The following is a 20,443-nucleotide window of genomic DNA, read 5'->3' as shown; positions in this document are numbered from 1 at the left end:
CGATGCAGTCTGTATTCTTCCTTGTTCAGAATTAAGCATGTGTTCAGCCATGGTAATAAGCCATGAAAGAGTCACGGCAGAATTTACAAACAGCACAGCGACCCCACTCCTCAATGGTGTTCTTCTATCCCAGCACACTCAAAAAGCAGAACATATATAGGGAAGCTTATATAATGATCTACAATGGAGCGAGAAGGTGAAAGGCCAGCCCCATGATGTACGTTTAGGGTAGGCTTGTAACTAATGGCTTCCTAAAACAGATGAATGAACAGGTGGTCCCAGGTAAGGGTTTTTGTCAGAATAACCATCATCTCCCTTCTCAGCCTTAGACAAGACACACCAAACTAAATAACAGCAGTGAAAGGCTCAGATGTCTGCTGCTTTTCAAAGTGGTCCTCAACATGGTGACATATTGATTCACAGCTGTAGTGAGATCTTGCCATGCTTTCATGGGCGGGTTCCTGTAGAACAGCAGTTCCTGTAGAACAGCAGTTCACGTAGAACAGCCAACAGTGCTCTTGATGACTAAATTCTCTTTTTGAAAGTCAGGAGTGCACAGTGGCTTGAGAGGTGTCCCTAGGATTTTGGTTTTCTTCTTTACAATGTCATTTTTGGCCAACAGCTGATCTTCATATTAATGCTGTTGATTTGCATTTGGTTTTTGTGGCTACACATTTGCCTATAATGAGCCAAAACCAAAAACTTTGGGAAAAATGTGGATCTAAATTTGCACATTCCAGTTTTTGCTCCTCTCTAGCTTGATTCTTCTAGCCCCTGGAGGATTTGTTTGTTTGTTTGTTTGTTTTGTTTGTTTTAAGAAGCAAAGGCCATATATAAATTTACAGTTCCCAGAAACCTCTTAAAAACTCCAAATGGCATGAGCTTATACAATAGCAAATGCCCCACTAATGCAACTAGGAGGTGGGAATCTCTCCTGCATTACTCCAGTGTTATGCTGGTGTAAATTTGCTTGTGCCAGTACATTTCATGCAGTGGAAAACTGAAGCAGTATAGTGGTGAATCAGGCCCAGTGGTTTGGTTCATATGCAAGTATGAAATACTTAGGAGTTATTGTGCAAGTTCCCGCTGTGTTTATGAGGGAAAATAGTTTCCATGCGCCATTCAACATGATACCCCTGCACCAAACAAAAGGCTATTTCTTCCACTAGACACAACCACTGAAATACCAAGCATCTAGACAAGCAGCAAGGGCTGGATAAAACTAATGCCATTTCCTTGTTTGAAATATTTTTTTGTTAGTCATGCGCATCTTCACACCCACAAAATAAATGTCAATATTGTACTAGAGAAATAAGATGGAGAACACTGCAATTTTATCTAGGTCATTCAAATAAGATACCCATAAATAGGAAAACACAGGAAATTACTGCTGTTGCAGAATGTTCCCTCTATCGGCTTACTCACATGTGTCCACTGAAAGGTTTTCAGCGTGTTCCCCTTCCTTGCTTGCCTGCCATTTGCCAACCGTTCTCACCCTTCCTCTCCTTTCATTTCTCCCTTTTCTCTGCCTTTCTCATTTTCCTTTGGGATCACGTGTCTGTGGCTTTGGTTGTGTTTTACCCTTTCCATTGCAATCTCCCCCTCTCTCCCATCAAGCCAAATGCAAACCCCGTGCCCTTGCCATCCTGCTTTCCCCTGGCCTGGCCTGGCCTGGCCTGGCGTCACCTTGCCATCAGCCCTGGCTTCTCTCCAGCCTTACACGCTTCACCTCAATTGTCTGGTCCCCTTAACACTTTCATCATCTCACGCCTATTGCTCTCTTGCATCATTTCTCCTTCATTTCTGCCATGATCTGGCACCGTTGAACTCAGCGTGACCTGCTCCCTTCAGCTGTGGCTATGCTGAACACCTAGACCTGCCTGATAGTCTTTCTGCTGCTCATTTCTTCTCCCACACTCCCCAGACTGTAAAATCATCTTCTCCTCTTTCATTTCTTCTGTCTCCAGTTTTCCCCACTCTCCCTTCTATATGAACCCTTATCTTTCCTTCTCAACATTTCTGTCATCCATGGACTACCCAGGTCCTTCCTCTTTGATTTGAGTTTGCTTGGAAATAAGAACTTTTATTATTTACTTCATACTACCCTTTGCATTAGGTAGTTAGCACTAGGAAGTTCTCTAAAAAAAAACCCACAAGAAACTGTCCTCCATATTTCCAAGTAATTTATTTATTTATTCTGAAAACTTGGCAATGGCTAAGCTGCTGATGCGCTGAGGCAATTGTCAGAGACATGTTGGTCAGTACTGTGTTACTGGACCTGTTATGGATGTTTCCATCTTTTGCGTCTCAATTTTGAGTTACGTTATAGCTCTTTGTAAAACACCCCCCTCCTCCACCCTCCTTTTTTGCCCTGTGTTATTATAATGCCTGACACTAAGGAGATTTGATCTTTTTCTTGGGTTTCCAAACTCCATGGCAATGAAAATGGTAAAGAATGTAGTTTCAAAACATGATAGCAAGACTTATGATAAATAAAGAAAAGGTAAAAGAAAAAACAAACAACAAACTGGACAATCCTTACATTGCGAATATTCAGAAACATGGTTTGCTATCTGGGAAAATATATCTGAGAGGAAGAAGGTATAGTTTTCTGGGTACATCAAAAATCGCTTTTGAAGGATGATACTGTATCATGTTTTGGCAACTTACCAGTGATTTAACTGTTTCTGTGGTATTTGTGTGGCCTCCCCCCAAAGAAGAAATGAGATGAATTTTAACAGGCCCTTTGTTCAGCTCTCTAGGTAGTAGCCAGCAGTTCAGGAGAATTCCTGCAGCGTAGACGGAGCCTACTCTTTTTCCACTGTAAGGACTTCTACAGGATGAGAGTGCAGAGCAGAGTAGCCAGGTGGTTTTAAGTAAAAAAGATAGGGTACTGGGAGGTATTTAATTGTCATAGTATGCAGCTCTCCTTGGTTTAATTTAACATGAGAACGGGCACCCTGCCGTGTCGGTATAACCTCAGCAGCACTGTGAGAATGAAAAAGGTCTCTTCTCCAATGTAATCTAACCCCAGAATCTTTCATTTTCTGTTGCCAGAATAGCTCTAATGAACACATGAATGCAACTTCAGCTGCCCCAGATTTAGATGGAGAATGGTTGTATGAGTGTTACAGAGCCTTAGGCAGACTTCCACAACATTTGGTGACCAGCAGGAGAGACAGAGGAATAGAAAATTAGTTTCTTCTGAGACATTCACATCTTTTCTCTGTGCTCTGGACTAGAAAAGTATCTAATGCTAACAAACGCCTTTAAACACACTTCTGGTAGCCCAAACTGCAACCACTTCCCTTGCTTTACTTCTACTGTTTCTTTTTTTAACCAAGCACAGATCTAGAGATGGAACTGAAAGGACTTCATTGTCCCCCACCTGTTTTAGGAGAGGCTGGAGGGGCACAAGGTCCTTCACCATTTGTGGTGTCTGTGCTCTGTCATTTGACTCAGGGTTGGATCCACCTCTGTTTCACAAATTTTGCAAAAAGCTGGTTTTTATCAATTTGAAAAGCAAATATATATCTCTTGCCTTGGAGATTACGTTTAGTAGAAATATCTCTAAATGAAAATTCCTGAGAGGGAGACAATGCAGTAAGATCAAGACCCAGCACGTAAAGATTCATGGACTACAAAAGAAGTGAGGCTGGACTTTGAAAGTCCACCTCCGACACTATGCTCACATCACTGGTGCTAGAACAACCTAAGCCCACTGAGGCAGCTCCAGATCAGCCTCCTAGGAGTGTTTTTTACTCAATTAGGGTTCACCATAAATCCACAGAATAACATGCTAGTTCTACTAAAGCCCCCTGCAGAGGGTCTGCAGAGAGAAGCATTTAACAGATGGGATTGGATTCAGCTCCCGCAATGCCAGCCATCAAAAAATTAGGCAGCTAGCCTAGGGTTGGGCAATGATGTGCTTCTAGTGAGTGATTCATCCCCTTATAGGATGCAATAAGAGGGTCTTTGTCCCATCTTGGGTTGTGGTAAGAGGCTACCTTCTCTTCTGTGACTATATGCTACAGACTATTCCTAACACTGAAACTGGAGAAATAGCAATACGGACTGTTAGAATAGGAAAAAATGTTCCTGTCCTTCTTCCCTGCCCCATTTTGCAGTTCTGGTAAGTTCTGTCAAATGTTTTGGAAATGCTGATGGAGGATACTGGTTGGTAGCAATTCCTTTGGGCAGCTAAGCCTCAGCAAAACAGCAGCTCCCAGCAAATGATGTTTCAAACTTTCTGAAAGGCTCTGCTGACCTTGTTCAAGAAGGCTGGGAACGAAGGCAAATCACAAATCCTGGTCATCCCCAATCCTTTTTCCTGGGAGATGTCTACTCCCAGCCAAACTAACTGGCAGTTTTGGAGAAGGGGATGCCTCAGCATAATGCACAAGGAAATCTGTGTGTTGGTCTCTCCTGTGCCTTTTCTGTGGGTAAACAAAGTTCTAACCTTCTGGACCATCAACCAATGACTTCCTGAAACTGTATTTACACCACATGCGAGGCAAACTGAAGCTCCACGGCTCAGCTGCGTTCAGGTTCAGGACTGAATTCCGAGCACTACACAAGACAATGTCTTTCACGCCAGTTGTTTCCCTGTTATAAAGATTCAAGTTCGTTATTGAACATAGATCTGATTGAACTCCCTTGCAATTGGAATTTTGATTCATTGCTCTCTTGTAACCAGTCTCTGGTACAAAACACATATGCACACACACACATGCATGCATACAGTACTGGGCTACAAACTCAAGTGTTCAAGAAACCAGCAAACTGCAGGATTACAGTTTTCTATCCTTTCAAAGATGATTAGGGGACTGGAGCACCTCTCTTGTGAAGAAAGGCTGAGGGATTTGGGTCTCTTCAGTCTGGAAAAAAGACAGCTGAGGGGGGACCTTATCAACACTTATAAATACTTAAAGGGTGGGTGTCAGGAGGATGGGGTCAGGGTCTTTTCAGTGGTGCCCAGGGACAGGACAAGAGGTAATGGGCACAAACTTGAGCATAGGAAGTTCCACCTAAACATGAGGAGGAACTTCTTTACCCTGAGGGTGGCAGAGGCCTGGAACAGGCTGCGCAGAGAGGTGGTGGTGGAGTCTCCAACTCTGGAGACATTCAAAACCCGCCTGGACGCGTTCCTGTGCAACCTGCTCTAGGTGACCCTGCTCTGGCAGGGGGGTTGGACTAGATGATCTCCAGAGGTCCCTTCCAACCCCTACCATACTGTGATTCTGTGATTCTTATTTCAGCTGTTCTGGGTATAAGCCTTATGGCAAAGATTTTTTTGATTACAACTACAGATTACACTGGCCCTTGCCTCAGTCAGGGCCTGAAATATGTGATTTTTCCTCCTCATCTAGTGGCTCTCATTCCACACAAGCCAAATCCCCCTCCAAGGGCAATATTATTTATTAGCTCATAAGCTAATAAATGAGCTCTGCAAGTCATTACCAAGAGATCTGAGAGCCTCTATGGTCACCAGTGAATTTGTTCTCATATTGGGAGGGAGGAGAGCTGGGGAAGCTGGAAGGAAGCAACCTGGACTTTCATGTTTCAGTGCCCAGTAGCTGATGTCTAGAACGCGTATTCAAACCATGTCACATAGGGAAATACTGTGATCTATGGCAAATCTTTAGTAAAAGCAATTTTCCCAGCATCACTGAACCCACTCTATATAGAACTAAGGCCACCTCTGTTACCTCATGTGATAAAAGTCCTTATTTACAGTGTCCTCCACACACATAGGGTTTGTTACTTTTTAGATTAAAAGTCTAACTGGGGCTAAGGGTCTTTTGATTCGCTATTTTATTAACATTTTTGGAAGGACACTTTTGGATAGAAACAGGGCAAGAAAACAAAGCGGGAGCTTTTACAAAGCAAAATAACAAGCAACTGACTTTAGTTACACCTCGTACCCTTGCTTTTCATATATACGCATCCCAAGCCCCCATCCTTCCCCAGTTTCTTTTGCCCCGTTACTACGTCTCCACCTCTCAGTACTTTCAGTTGAAAGTTTGGGTGCTTCTGAAAGGTCCGTCTGCCCCCTTTCTCACTGCCGGTTTTGCTGATGCTGGGGAGCACAGACATGCGATGTGCTGCCCCCTCAGCTATGAATAGATAGCAGCCTAATAGTTCAAGCCTCCAGCCAGGACTGCCACCTGTGAGGACTGGGTGACTTGGGACAGAAAGTCCTTGGCAGGAGCTAAACCTTAATGAGCTTAAAATGCATTGAAGAGCCCGGCAAATGCGAAGCAAGGCCGCAGAATAAGTAGTTGCAGAAAGTTTCCAATGCGAAATGTTTACAAGACAATTATTTACATTATCTGGATGGTTTTAGTTACAGGACAGTTCAGACCAGTTGCTGAAGTTTTCCCAAGGGGTAATTAGTGACCCTGTGAATTTGCATATTTTCCATTGCTGTATTGAAGCAAATCAGCCGTACTTATCAGAAGATTGACCTGGCAACCTCTCTTCTTGGCAGATTATAGTTTGAGTTTCATCGTGACAGTAACGTATTAGCAAATGTTCCACTGTAGCAAGCAAACTTGGGGAAGATCACAGTGCTCCTCATTTTAAATGTAACAAATTTCAAGCACAGACAGAAGAAAGGGGCCATTTTTTACAGCCACTACTCATGACAGCTGCTGTAGATTTCAACATCTCATAAATATGTTAATATTCTAGCCTCTGTCAGTGTGGCAAAAGGACTTGTTCATCTTATTCATAGTAGTAAGCATAATAATCCCATGAACTTCATACGTTCACATGTTATACAGACTGTGCTTTTAGTTATGCCTAGATTTACTAAACTGAACGGCAGTAACTTCGTTCCCACCACAATTGCTCAGAAGTAAACGGGTTTCACAAAGAAATAACAGCACAGTACATTTCAGCTAGCTCATTTTCTGGTATTTTATCAGCTGTGTTCTTTTGCTTGGTCATAGGAGGCATGGAGAAATCCACAGCTGAGATTATCAGCCATTCTTATGTGACAATCAAAACCATCATATAAAGAGAAAAATACCCAATACTGTCAGTATATAAGAAATTATGTGTTACCTATTGTTACAGATTTCACAGTAGAAAATAAACTATTTTTTTCAAATAAGTTTGCAAGTGGCAGCATTTTTTAAGATTCTCATATTGCTTCATATTACTCACATTTTCCACTTGTTTTATTTATAATTTCTGTTACCAGAGCAATGATTGCTTCCACTGAGAAAAGGTGATAATGGACCTAAATCACAGTAAATTTAAATTGTGATAGATATTTAAATAAGTACATTACATTTTTTCAAAAGGACCTAAAATTGGTACTTATCAAAGTAGTAAATTCAAGTGCTCTCTAGCCAGGTTAGATGGGTTATCCTTGAGCCTATGTGTATTCGTATTATGCAGTGAAATGCAGACTAGACAAAGTAGAACATTTTGGATCTCTTAAGTTACTTTTGTTAATATTGAAGTTGAAATATCTGAATGCTCAGAACAAGCAAGCCCTAAGGTTTTATATATAAGAAAAAGGACAGTTGAGGAGTGACAGACACATTTTCAGATATCCTTGTCTTATGAAGCAGGTCAGAATCTGATATTATATAATATCTCATACATGTATGTATGTATAGACACACATACACTTATATAAATATACAATATATTTAATAAAAACTGCATGGCAAGTTTAGGTAGATTAATATCCATTGTTCTGTATGTGAAAACAAACTCGTAATCCTCCTTTTCTTGACATCTGTGCCTTTACTTTACCAGGTAATGAAGCTAATCACTTGGGTCAGTTAGGTTTTCCCCTGGTCATTTTTTAAGCCCCTGTTATCTAGAAGGTCAGATGTCACGATTGGAATAGTCTCTTCGATCTGAAAGTTAGGGGAAATTGTTGGTTTTCAGACAGGGGAAAAAAAACCACATGACCAGATTCTCTTCTACTGACAGCCTCACCAGGCAGAGGGGGATCTTTAGGGAGCTGATGGCTGCTGACACCTTGGAGCATTCACCAGCAGCCCATTTATTGCGTGCAAAGGACAGAACTGAAGAGGGGCTCATATTGCACACACCACGTCCGTGATAAAGACATCCTCTCCGCAGAGGGCAGTAGTAGTGAACTACTGTCCTGCAAACGCTTCACATGTTCACTCTCCCTCCTAATGTACAGCTTGCACCAGGGAATGGGACAGAGAGCTGGCCTGGAGCAAGAGACACTTCTCTGTACCAGTTCTGCAGGATCCAGTTGATCCTGCAGGAATTCCTTCCTCCAGGTTTCGGCTCCTGCAGACCATCTGAGCACTGACAAGACCCTGGCTCTTTGCCTGCCTGCCACATTGCCTCCCAGAGTACTTACGAAGCACACAGCAGAATGTCTCACTCATTGTCTTTTGCCCTGCCACCCATTTAAAAGTTCACAACGTTTGATGTAAAGCAGGAGAGCTGCAAAACCTGATAAAGAACAGCAATAAAGCCAAGGTGGTCTCACCCCTTTTTCTCACTTGGGATAGAAGCATCTGGATACTCACAGCCTGCTGGACAACCAAGTGCAATGAAAAAAGTTCAGTAAGTTGCGAATAAGCACACATGCATACATGTCAATTCATTTATACGTGCAGTTATTCCTTACATACATGTAAATTCATTTATACTGTTTTTAGGTGCAGTTATTCCTTGCTTTCCGAAATGCTATCCGTACTTAATTTAGATCCAAGCAATAATATACCACAAGAACAAAGAGCTTGCAAATCTTCTAGGGTTAATATTGAAATTAATGATCTTGAAAGGAAGTTTTCAGGAGGGAGGGAGGAAGCAATTCAATAGTAGAACTTCATCTGAATCACATTAATGCGACGCTATAGAGGAAGAACTTTCATTGTAACACCAGCCTAGCACCAATGTCTAGATATTTAAATCAATGTTCTAATTGTTAAATTCCATTTCTTTAATTTTTTTATTATGTACCAAGTTTCGAAAAGGAGATCAATTGTTTACTGTAGGTGTCCTTTCATGAATCACCAAGAGTCAGTGAAAATGTACTCACGTTGCAACCCTTAAAATAATAAATTAGTAATAGGGACCTACACACGAAAGTGCTTTGCAAGTCATACCTTCTGTTCTTGTTATTTAACAGAGACATTTCACAGCTTGTGGCAAAAAATAATTTCTCCTCTTTAAAATAAAGCAAGTTGATGCCTGCTTTATTTCAATGTGCTTAGCGAAATACAAGCTTTTACTGAAGGTATCAAGAATCACCCAGAGCGCTTCAGAGTTTCAGTCTTCTGCTACAGGCAGCAAAGTGACCATGATTTTATTGCCTAGTTTGCCTTTGCCAGAGATCCAGGCTGGCTTCTGCTACAGCTCATGAAGACTTCTGTAGGGATGGGTAGTACCTACCTACTGTAGCTGTAGTAGCTACCTAGAAGGGTAATTACCCTACTCTAGAAGCAACAGGGTCATTCTGGCCCAGCAGCTGCCATCCGTCATCTCAGGTCAGTCACTGGTGGTAGTAGAGTCAGGAAGCCCAAGTCACCAGACCTCTTCTCTGCCTTTCTTTGTCACAGGTTGTAAGTTCATTATCTTTTTATTCCATTTGCGCAGCAGCAAACATAGCAGACATCCAGGTTTGTAAATATGCAGTAAATACAATAACAGCAACCTAAATAATGGTCATTGTATCACAAGAAAAGTTTTGATGTGCTGTGGGTATGATAATGTGAGAGAAAAAAATAAGTGATGGCTCACATTAAGCTGAGAAGTGATTCAATTTTTATAAGAAATGTTGTGAATCACAGAATCACAGAATGGTAGGGGTTGGAAGGGACCTCTCGAGATCATCTAGTCCAACCCCCCTGCCAGACCAGGGTCACCTAGAGCAGGCTGGACAGGAACGCATCCAGGCATTCCTGTCCAGAGAATATCTCCAGAGAAAGTGACTCCATAACATCTTTGAGCAGCCTGTTCCAGTGCTCTGTTACCCTCAAAGAGTACTTTTTCCACGAGTGATCCAGCTCTACCCATAAATAAAATTGATTCCAGTGGCAGTCAAACTGCACATGGTTGCAGCTCACTGTTCTCTGATGAATGTGTGTGATGGGGATGTCTCCATCTGCACAGGACATAAACCCACTGGTGTTTAATTGTACCCAAAACCAACTCTTTCACAGAGTGCTCAATACTGGTTAGGAATATGGACATAAGAATCATGTTTAACAAAGACAGGTGAGCTGAAAGCTTTAGCAAAGATTCCCTTATATTGACAAAGCTAAATCTACCTAGCACTAAGGCAGGGAAGGGCTTACGCATGTAGTTCTGTTGTTAATCCATGCCAGCAAACAATTTGAAGCACAGTAAAAGCCCAAAGCTAAAAAGCACAGTATGTTTGTGAACGCATTTCCACCGAACATGATGTAAAGAATTAGTCTCCCCGTCTAATGTTAACAGAACTAAAGGAGGGATATTTTATCTCTTTATTTAAAACATGAATAAAAATATCATAATAATAAAGCTGTGCATAACCCAAGAGCTGTAAAATATATGTTCAGTAAAAATTCTAGTGGCTCCTCCTCATCCCCCTTCCTGAGTCCCTTTCACCTGCCCCAGAGCTACATCTGGAAAAAGAATAGAAGTACAGTCTCCTGAAAGAGCTGGTTTTGCTAAAGTTGGCATGGGAGCAGTGGGCAAGACTTCAAACCCAGGCATCAGCTGAGGATTACGTAAAGTCGATTCTCTTCATTGTTTCTGCTGATCTTTAAGCTGTTAGTATAGAGTCAGTGTGACTTGATTCCTTTGAATGGAAAACAACACAATGGTTTCATGATGAAAATGGCTGTGCTGATTAGGAAAACGCTTTTCCGTCACGAAAGCAAAGATGTGGCCACACTTCCATGCAGGTATGGAATGCCATGTGCTTACTTTTCCTTTTTCTTTTTATGCAGGCAGAACAATACCCCCCAACTCCTGCTTGCTATGGAGGATTTTATGTATGATGTGGAATCAAGAGCTGTTTGAAGACTGGGGATTTGGGAGAGTCATCAAAAGCTGTCTGTTTTCCTCTGGATTTTGCCTTGCAGGTGACTGACCTTTTAACAGGTCAGTCAGAAATTCTATTCGTTTCTGTCTTCTCGCCAACCTATACTAGCAGATCATCCTTTCCTCCTAATAGCTGAGCCAGATTTTCTTGAATTAAGCAAAAATCTGCACTGCTGTCCTACCTTGGGTTTCAGTTGAGATCAACATGGTGCTTCTTCCACTTTTTTGGCGTGACTTCTGCTGTAATGAGCCTGTCTCTCTCTCATATCCCCTTATTTACAAAATTCGCAGAAAGCAAAATATCTTTGTAGCCTATCTGCAGCTCAGCCAAGACAGCTTCAAATCAGAAATTGATCACAAAATATGTTGATGGGGATTAGGCAAGGTGCACACAGTTATACAGAGCACTCATGTAAGCTTGTGTTTCTCTGGGAAGACAAGATAAGACTGAAAAAGTGGTCCACGCTGCTCACAACAGGTTTTTTTTTCTCATCTTTTGCTTTTTTTGTTTTTTCCTTTTTTTAATGAAATATATGACTAACCTCATTTTCTGCTAAGTTGAAACGCTGTGATCAATTGAAAATGAGATATTTCATTTTTTCTTTGGGAGATACTTTACCCGGTAAAATCAGATCTGTTTCAAAACCAGAAGTTGAAATTCGTGAAAAATGTAATCATGAACATGTTTGGTCTTTTGGGGTTTTTTTTGTACCACAACCCTTCAACTTCAGCTGATTGATTCAAATGCAAACCGCTTGTTTGCTTGAAACCATTTACTGATTTAGATCCAACTTACAAATAGTTTCCACTCTCCCTGAGTGCACTTTCTGGCAAAGCAATTCCTTGCAGCTCTGTTGGCTGCACTCTTTTCAATGTCTTCCCTCTCAAAAGCAAAGTATATGAGGCTATAACGTATATTGTAGCTACACACAAAGAAGGAACAAAGGTGCATAAAGCTGTGGAGGAGGTAGGGGATCTTGAACTCATCTTATTTTAAATTCATTCATATTGGAAAATGTAAGAAGAGCATTTCTTATGTGCCTTCATGAGTGGGGCAATGAATGATTTATGTGAGAATTGAGTCAGGCCTTTCCTCCCTGCTTTTGCCATGGTGGTATTCTGCACAGAAGTGACTGGCATTGAGAAATTCCCACATGCTTCATTTCTGACAGCAACTGTAGAGACTTTAACTTCTCTTTCCCAGTCTCCTGCTGCAGCTGAGGAAGCTCAGCTTTGCCAGCAGAGCATCGGCAGCTTCTCGATGGTTCCTTTGCCCCATCCAGCCGGTGCAGCAGGACACAGGGAAGGCTCAGCACTGCAAGCGCTGAGAATGTGATGGGGGCGGTGATACTGCTCCCCTCCAGCCTGCCCACTACTTGCCAGCATATCCTCAGGAATCTATACTGGGACCGGTGCTGTTCAACATCTTAATCAATGGTTTAGACAGTGGGATCAAGTGCACCCTCAGCAAGTTGACACCAAGCTGAGTGGTGTGGTTGACAGGCCAGAGGGACGGGATGTCATCCAGAGGGACCTGGACGAGCTAGAGAGGTGGTCCCGAGCAAACCTTATGAAGGCCAAGTCGTGTGCTGTAATTTATAATTTAATTGAAGGGAGGTTTGCCAAACAGTGGTCACATGGAGAAGATCTGAATGCTTCAGCTGATCTTTGGGTCCTTGAGGTTCTAAGAGATGTTGTTGAGCTAAGAGAGCTAAAACTTATGCTACTGTAATTCCTCCCCCTGAAAGATGGGACATACAGTGTGTTTCTTGCTTCCCCTGTGAGGACAACAAGGCCAAGTGCAGGGTCCTACACCTGGGTTGGGACAATCCTTGTTATCAATACAGGCTGGGGGATGATGTGATAGAGAGTAGCCCAGCAGAAAAGGACTTGGGGGTACTGGTGGATGAAAAGCTGGACATGAGCCAACAATGTGTGCTTGCAGCTCAGAAGACCAATTGCATCCTGGCTGCATCAAAAGAACCGTGGCCAGCAGATCCAGAGAGGTGGTTCTCCCCCTCTACTCTGCTCTCCTGAGACCCCACCTGGAGTGCTGTATCCAGCTCTGGAGCCCTCAGCACAGGAAAGACATGGACCTGTTGGAGCGAGTCCAGAGGAGGGCGATGAAGAAGATCAAAGGGCTGGAGCACCTCTCCTATGAGGACAGGCTGAGAGAGTTGGGGCGGTTCAGCCTGGAGAAAAGAAGGCTCTGGGGAGACCTTATAGCAGCCTTCCAGTACCTGAAGGGGGCCTATGGACAATGGCCACTTCAGGGCTGAAACTCTGAAACTTTCAACTTGTAAGGAGAAAAGTCCTCACAGGGGAAGCAAGAAACACACTGTATGTCCCATCTTTCAGGGGGAGGAATTACAGTAGCATAAGTTTTAGCTCTCTTAGCTCAACAACATCTCTTAGAATCTCAAGGACCCAAAGATCAGCTGAAGCATTCAAATCTTCTCCATGTGACCACTGTTTGGCAAACCTTCCTTCAATTAAATTATAAATTACAGCACACGACCAGGAAACAAAAAAACAAACCCCAACCTATTTAGCAAGGAGCCAAATCTGGTCTTTACATAACAACCATGACTTGATTTTGGAAAATACTTGAAAGCAAAGACTGGATAAATCAAAGAACAGCAGGAGTATGTTTTCTTTTGTCCTGTTCGCTGTACTACATAACTTTCTGACCAAATTTTGCTAGAACCGGCTCTTGTTGGCATCAACAGGTAATTAACTGACAGCAAGTATACGCACTTATAAGATTAATTTCTAATCCTTCAAAAAAGTAGCGCTATTGCCTTGCTTCCAAACAAAGGGTGAGAGAGGTTTAGAGAAAGAAAGTGCAGTGCACTCATTAACTAACAGGATTAGAAATCCAAAGGTACAGACTAGTTTGAACAACATATTTTTCACAATATTTGAGTTGATAAGCCATGTCGACTACAAAAACATCCTAAATCATAACCAAGCACTAGAATAAGAAAAAACAGTGGGATTTCCAAAGAAATAGAGGAGAAAAATGTTCAATAATAATTGATAAAGAGTGTTTGGGAACCAAAACTAAAACTTGTTGAAAATTTTCTGGAAGAAAACTATTCTATTAAAAAGTGGTGATTCAATGAAATCAAAATATTTCACAGGAATGTAAATAACTGTTGGACCCTTTCTCTAAAAATTCATAAATATACATGTGAAGCATCTGGTGGACTTGTGTAAAAACAAGGAGTCAAAACGGAACATTCTGACATAGCAATTTTATAAGGTCCTTTGGTATTTTGTGGGCCATTCTGAAATGTCATTTTGCCCACTAGGGGCTAAAAATAAAATTTCAAATGTTCACATTTTTCATAGAATGGACGTAATCCTTTGCAAACCCCTCTAATCAAAAGACAGATGAGTATACTTGATAGCAGTGACTGCCACGCCAAGTACTCATTAGAGACTCCAGAAAAAATGTTCCCAGAGATGGAGTGGCACTGAAGAGAGGTTCAGATTCTCAGAATTAATTAACCAGGGGCAATTGTGGAGATGTATCTCCTAGACAATTGTAAAAAGAATACTGGGGATTATATGGTCAAGCAATCAACTAGAAATGGTATGAAACTAAAAAATTTTACATACCACCACCACAACAGATCACCGTATTATGCAGCCACTCTGTAAGGTAAACGATATAATCTTGTTATGGTATTTCCAAACAATTAAGAGAGTTATTGAAACTAGCCTATGTCAGACTGTGGTGTGTCTACCACTAATTTCACATGTCTTCCTTTGTTTGTACTGTTCCAGGTCATAAGAATGGCTGGATCAAATGACAATGAGACAGTTCTGTCCAAATTTCTATGTAGTACATACAGATGAGAAATTTGGTCTTGAAGGCCTGGAGAGCTATGCGTCACCGATACACGAAAGCTTCTTGGGAAATGCAAAAATTCAGATATCTACAACTGGATATGCAGCTACATAAAATGTAACCTTTTTTTTTTTTTTGCTGCGGCAAGTATTCTATCCTTTAATTTCACACATATAATTACATCTTCAGATATTGCTGCAATATCATGTCTGCTTTCATGTCTTAGCCGTTCTCTCAGAGGATCAGTTCCACTCCGTTTAGGACCAAAACCTGAGAGCATTCCCTGAATCGTACACAAGGTTGTGCTGACTGCAGGGAGAGTGGCACAGTCACAAGACTTTGGAATGGGCTTTTCATTGAAGTTCTTTAACCTACAGAACAACTGAAAAGCAGTCACGGTAGCACAGAGTTCAGGCAGGTTGGTTTAATCTGAACTTCCCCTGCCGCAGCTTCAGACCATTTCCTCTGGTCCTGTCATTATTCACCTGGGAGAAGAGGCCAACACCCAACTCTCTACAACCTCCTTTCAGGTATTTGTAGAGGGCGATGAGGTCTCTCCTCAGCCTCCTCTTCTCCAAGCTAAACGTGCCCAGCTCCCTCAAAAGAATGGCAAAATAGCATGAAAAATACAAACATAAAGTCATGCTTGACAGGTTGCAGTTCTGTTCAAACAGTATTTATCTCAGTTACCACACCCTTTACAAATAAGCTATTTTTTTAAGCAATGCTTAATCTATTTCCAGTGTATCTGGAGTGGGCCTTTGCTTACACAGGTAAATGTAGCACCAGTGCGTGCAGGAGAGCTGTTCCAGGGCATTACAGATTGTGCCTGCGTTAGTACGTAATTCTGTGCAACAGGAGGTGATGAGTCAATTATAGCTTCCTCTTTTGTTCCTAGCCCACCACGATGCAAACCCAACCAAAGCAGAGTCAGGGAACAGCCAGGGTATTTGTGCAGAAACACGCTGCCACGCCAAGCCAAAATGTCAGCACGGCCACACTTGCCTTTCCAGAGGCTTTCAGAAACTTAGCTCTTCGGGGCTTTTGCTGTGAAGGAGACGATATAGAAAAGTCAGTCTTGCCACTGACAAACCTAAATGTAGACATGACCTTCTGCTTTTCTACACACCTCTCCCTTGCGCGTAGCCTCAGTTCTCTAGCAAGGGCATCCAGCCTGTCAGACTTGGGGCTACTTGTTTGTTTTTTGGTTTTGGTTTTTGGTTGGTTTTTTTTTTTTTTTTTTTTTAAATCGTGCCATACAAACAGTTTTGTGGCAGGTGAGTGCGTGTATTTAAAGGCATCTTTCTAGTCACCTGACAAAATTTGGCCCTAAGCTTCTGCATCAAATCTTTCTCCACTCTAGAGCGCAGCATGACACCAGGACGTAACACAGCTCTTTGTCCTACAGCAGCAGTTATAGTCGAACTATTGTTCTTGCCGCTTTAATGGAGTTCCTAGAAAAGGAGATTTGAAAAAGAGGGTTAAGACTAGGGTTATAAAACTTAAGTATGTACCTAATCTGTCTGGGAAAATTCTTAATTCACTTTGCACATTTTCGAAGCTGTCTCCAACCTTAATGTCAGAGCAGCATGCAGAGTCTGTAAGAATGTAATTAATGGTTCCACTTACAAATAAGATGCAGAGAAGTTTGTATTTAAAGATGTCTGTTTGTATGCTAAATATATAGAAAAAGGCATAGTGTATATTGTGTGTACGTGTACTTGTATATAAAAACATACCTACCTAGCTAGCACTGTATGCATATAGTAATAAAACAACATTGCTTAATAATAAAGTTGCCGCTTTTACTTCCAGAACACCATTGTAAAGATTTCAAACCCAGGCTTCAAGAGCTCTGCCTGACCTTTCCACCTCAAATATGAAGACAAATGGCCATTGACCACTTCTACCTCACCAAGAAACAGGATCCTTTCTCCAGCTGACATCCAGCCTGACAGAGCTCTATTAAAGAACCAGTGGGACTACAGCAGTGTTCACCACCTGAGGTGCTACTTTCTGATTATCTCTTGGTAACTCCAACTGTACATTTTTTGACCGAGCTGTATGTCTGTGGCATCACCATTTGTCTCTGTCAGTGCTGGGGGAGACTTCAAAGACAAAATATGACTGACCACCAGGACAATTCATACAGCAACCAAGGGCTGCCTCCAACAACAGGTACAGGGTACACCTCTACAGGACAGTGCCCTATTGGCATGTCCTTTAGGTGTTGCAGTACTTAGCTTTTAGGTGCCTGCCTTGCAGCCCAGAGTTCAGTGTCGGATTCCTAGATTCGCTATCCAGTACAGGGGGACAAATGGCTGCTTCAAAATGGCATTCAAGGCAGTCTGCAGAGGAGTTTCCTAGAGTATCCTAGCAGTTTCTTAGTTTCATTGAGATTTGCTCAATGAGCAGCTACTTAGAACCAACTAATAGGAAAGGCTGGAAACCAAGCCATTTCCTAAAATTCACCCCTGCCGGTCCATCACTTGCTCAGCTTTTCCATGTGACTACTTGTAAAAAGAGAGTCTCCATCTTCTTTGTAGCCACCTTTTACTGGAACGTGGTGATAAGGTCTCCCCTAAGCCTTCTTTTCTCAAGGCTGAACAAAGCCAGTTCTCTCAGCCTTTCCTCATATGACAGGCTTCCCAGTCCTTTGATCACCTTGGTGGCCCTTCTCTGGACCCTCTCCAGTCTGTCCGCATCTTTTTTACATCAGGGAGCTTAGGTGCTTACAGGATTTGACAGGAGGTGAGCAGGAGTTCTCAGCTTTACTTAAATATTTACCTAAGTACTTCCTTTACTAATACGTACTTGAATACAATGGAAGTCCCTTCTTCAATCATATTCTTAGAATTTCTTGGCTGTTTTTTTACCCATTGCAATAACAAGCACCTTCATGACACAAAGCCATCTGTCTGCCCACTGGTGAACAGCAGACAAGCTTCTGCCTGTTGCAAAAGGACACGGCCTTTTGCAAGGTAAACTTTTTTATCTCGCCTAGTCACTGAGCCAGGAGAGCTGGAGCCAGAAGGGTGGTGGAGTGGGGCTGGGAAACGGCTGCAGAAAATGCAGGGGGGACACGACCCCTTCCTCTTGTGCTCCCTCAGTGAGGGGAAAGCCAGCTCAGAGTGGGCTTTTCTTCTTCCTCACAAGCTACAGAGTGATTTGCTCTCTTGTATTTTTACATCTGCTGAAGCAGAATGGCGCACGTCAGAGACACCCTCTTCCCCCATTTCCTCCCTCCCCCCAGTTTTTGGCTGTTCCCGGCCTTCTCGGGTTTGACAGTACATTAAGGAGAGTTTCAGGACACGGCTGCCACGGATTACCATGTTTTAGCAGACTTAGCATAGGAAAACAATTCCTTCAAAGTGTGAAGTCAAATTTAGAGGTAGTCTAAGCTGAGAAAGGCGGCACTGATTTGCTGTCTGCCTTTTAGTTGTTTTCAGCTATTATTTCAGTCTAATTCGCTCTGTAAGAGGAGAGACTATGCCGACAAGTCATGTTTTGCACAGCTCACCGTTGCAGAAATGGTCCCCATGCAATTTCCTATTCTCGGCACGTCTGGATGAGTTGCAAGTGAAATCAGTCATTTTGAAAACTGACTACAATTTTCAGCAATTTTCCAGTCATTTTTCAGTCATCCAGTTAGTGGAATGAGTAAAAGTAACAGGCTTTCAGTGAACTGACTAGTCTTCTAGCTTGGTTTTTATCCGGCCGTTTTACAAAATGTCTAAATGTTTCAGGCAGCTCCTGAAATGTCTGGGTTACTGTTCCCATCACACTGTGAAACCTGAGGTTATTATGCTTTTGTTGAGAGAAGTGACTCTCCTGAGCTGAAAGAGTCCCCGGCTCAGTGTGACCCAGGTGCCAGCCCCTCTGGATGCAGCAGGGCTGAGCCTGGGCTCTGCCCGAGACGCTTCTCCGGCATTTTCCCGGTGGAGAACAGGGCTGTGTAAAATGTCACTATACACTTGGCACACAGGAGGAGAAAACAGACAGACGCCAGCGTTCAAAAAGGAAATCAGAGTGTAACAGACGATGTCGCAGTGGTCTTAATGGGGTAAATAAGCACTGGCTCCTCTTCAATTGCCTGTCAACATGCCTGCTCACATCTCCGACACTTGGCCTGGGGAGCGCTTTTTCCCATTGCAGTATCTGTGCCCCATGCCTTTGCCGCTTCCCACACGTGCTGGACAGACTGCTCCTTCTCCCACGGCTTGGGAATGTGCTCCCTTTGCCTGCCGCCTCCTGATTTCCTCCTGCTGGCCCTTTCTTTTTTCCTTCCCTTCTCTGCCTTTATAGTTATTTCTTTCAACTCATTTGTGAGTTTAAAACAAAAATTTAAAATAAAAACTTGGCAGAAGACCCTGTATCTTCTGGGGCAGTTCTCATGTGACATTCTGCAGGTTAAGGCATCTCCATCCCCTTCCTCCCCAGTCCTCTGCCCTCTTCCATCTTTCCTTTCTCCTCTCAAGCTGTGGAGCTGAGAGTGTCAAATTATAATTTTTACTTTTTTCTTTCCATTGAATTTAAATTATTTGCACATCTTTCTCTGCCCAGTAATTTACACATTTATGTATTAACTAAAGCTCGGTTATGATTTTTATTAGGCTATTTTATACTCTCTAGGTTCCTCCACATCCCCTGGTTTCCAGTCTCTGTGAGGTGTTGGTAGCCAGGGGCTGGTGATGGGCACTCACGCTGTGTGCGTTTATTGCCTCAGGGAAATCCTGTAGTCCTTGGCCTTTCCCCACCGGCTCCGAATCTTGCAGCCCTCTCATGGTACCAGTTTCCCAGCACAACTGCTGGGGGCAGAGGCGGCTCCAACAGCAGATGCAGCTCCCATAAAGAGGAGACAAAGGGGACTGCCTCTTCCCAGCGGGACATTCCTCCATGCTGGACCCTGTGTGCACCCTGGCTCACGTCCTGGGGCTGGGGGGAAGACATAGGCTTTCCCCACTGCTGCAATTTCCCACTGGCTCTGAAGCAGCCGGAAAGAAGGCACAGCGCTGCCTGGGGGGGCAGATGTGCGTCGGCTCCTGGTGCTCAGCTGTGCCACAGCACAGAGTTACTGGAGAGGGTTTTAAAGCTCACCTCAAATCCTCTTCCCGGGGAAATCCAAATGTGAGAGCAGCTCATCTGCGCCTACACATTCAGACTTCATAGCAACGTGCACCAAGTCCTGAGAGCTAATCGTATATAGTTAGCTCTGTTCATTTGCTGGGCCGCTCTCCGAATTTGAAAGGCATCCATTCAATTAAGTGGTTGTAAGTGTAACAACAGAGGCTCCTGCTCCAAGTGCCAGAGGGTCCCGGAGGGTTTCATATAGCTCTGAAGATATGGAAAAAAAAAAAAAAAGCCAGCAGAGCAGCATGTTCTCTGTTTACCTTTCTTCTCCTTTTCACCTTGCCTATTTTATTTTTAACCATTTATGATCAAGTAATTAGTGTTGACCCAGTTGCAGTAGATTCTCTAGCTGCAGTTTGTTTTCTTAATTGAAAGAGCTCTATTTAATCTCAAGGCCTAGCCAGAGAAATGCACCATAATGTC

The 20,443-nt window shown here is 42.8% G+C and overlaps 1 long non-coding RNA gene across 2 annotated transcripts in view; it reads left to right on the top strand.

The window, feature by feature from the left end:
* The window catches only part of LOC134513216 (uncharacterized), a 91,218-nt gene that overhangs the window by 64,910 nt on the left and 5,865 nt on the right, over positions 1-20,443 (top strand). For both annotated transcript variants that reach the window (XR_010070341.1, XR_010070340.1), the window contains 3 exons: positions 10,941-11,094; positions 14,827-15,007; positions 16,706-16,896. This is a non-coding gene — a long non-coding RNA (uncharacterized LOC134513216). The remainder of the gene's footprint in view (positions 1-10,940; positions 11,095-14,826; positions 15,008-16,705; positions 16,897-20,443) is intronic.

The sequence above is a fragment of the Chroicocephalus ridibundus genome, chromosome 3, assembly GCF_963924245.1.
Source record: "Chroicocephalus ridibundus chromosome 3, bChrRid1.1, whole genome shotgun sequence".
Taxonomy (NCBI): Eukaryota; Metazoa; Chordata; class Aves; order Charadriiformes; family Laridae; genus Chroicocephalus; species Chroicocephalus ridibundus.
This window is presented reverse-complemented; position numbering and strand designations above follow the sequence as displayed.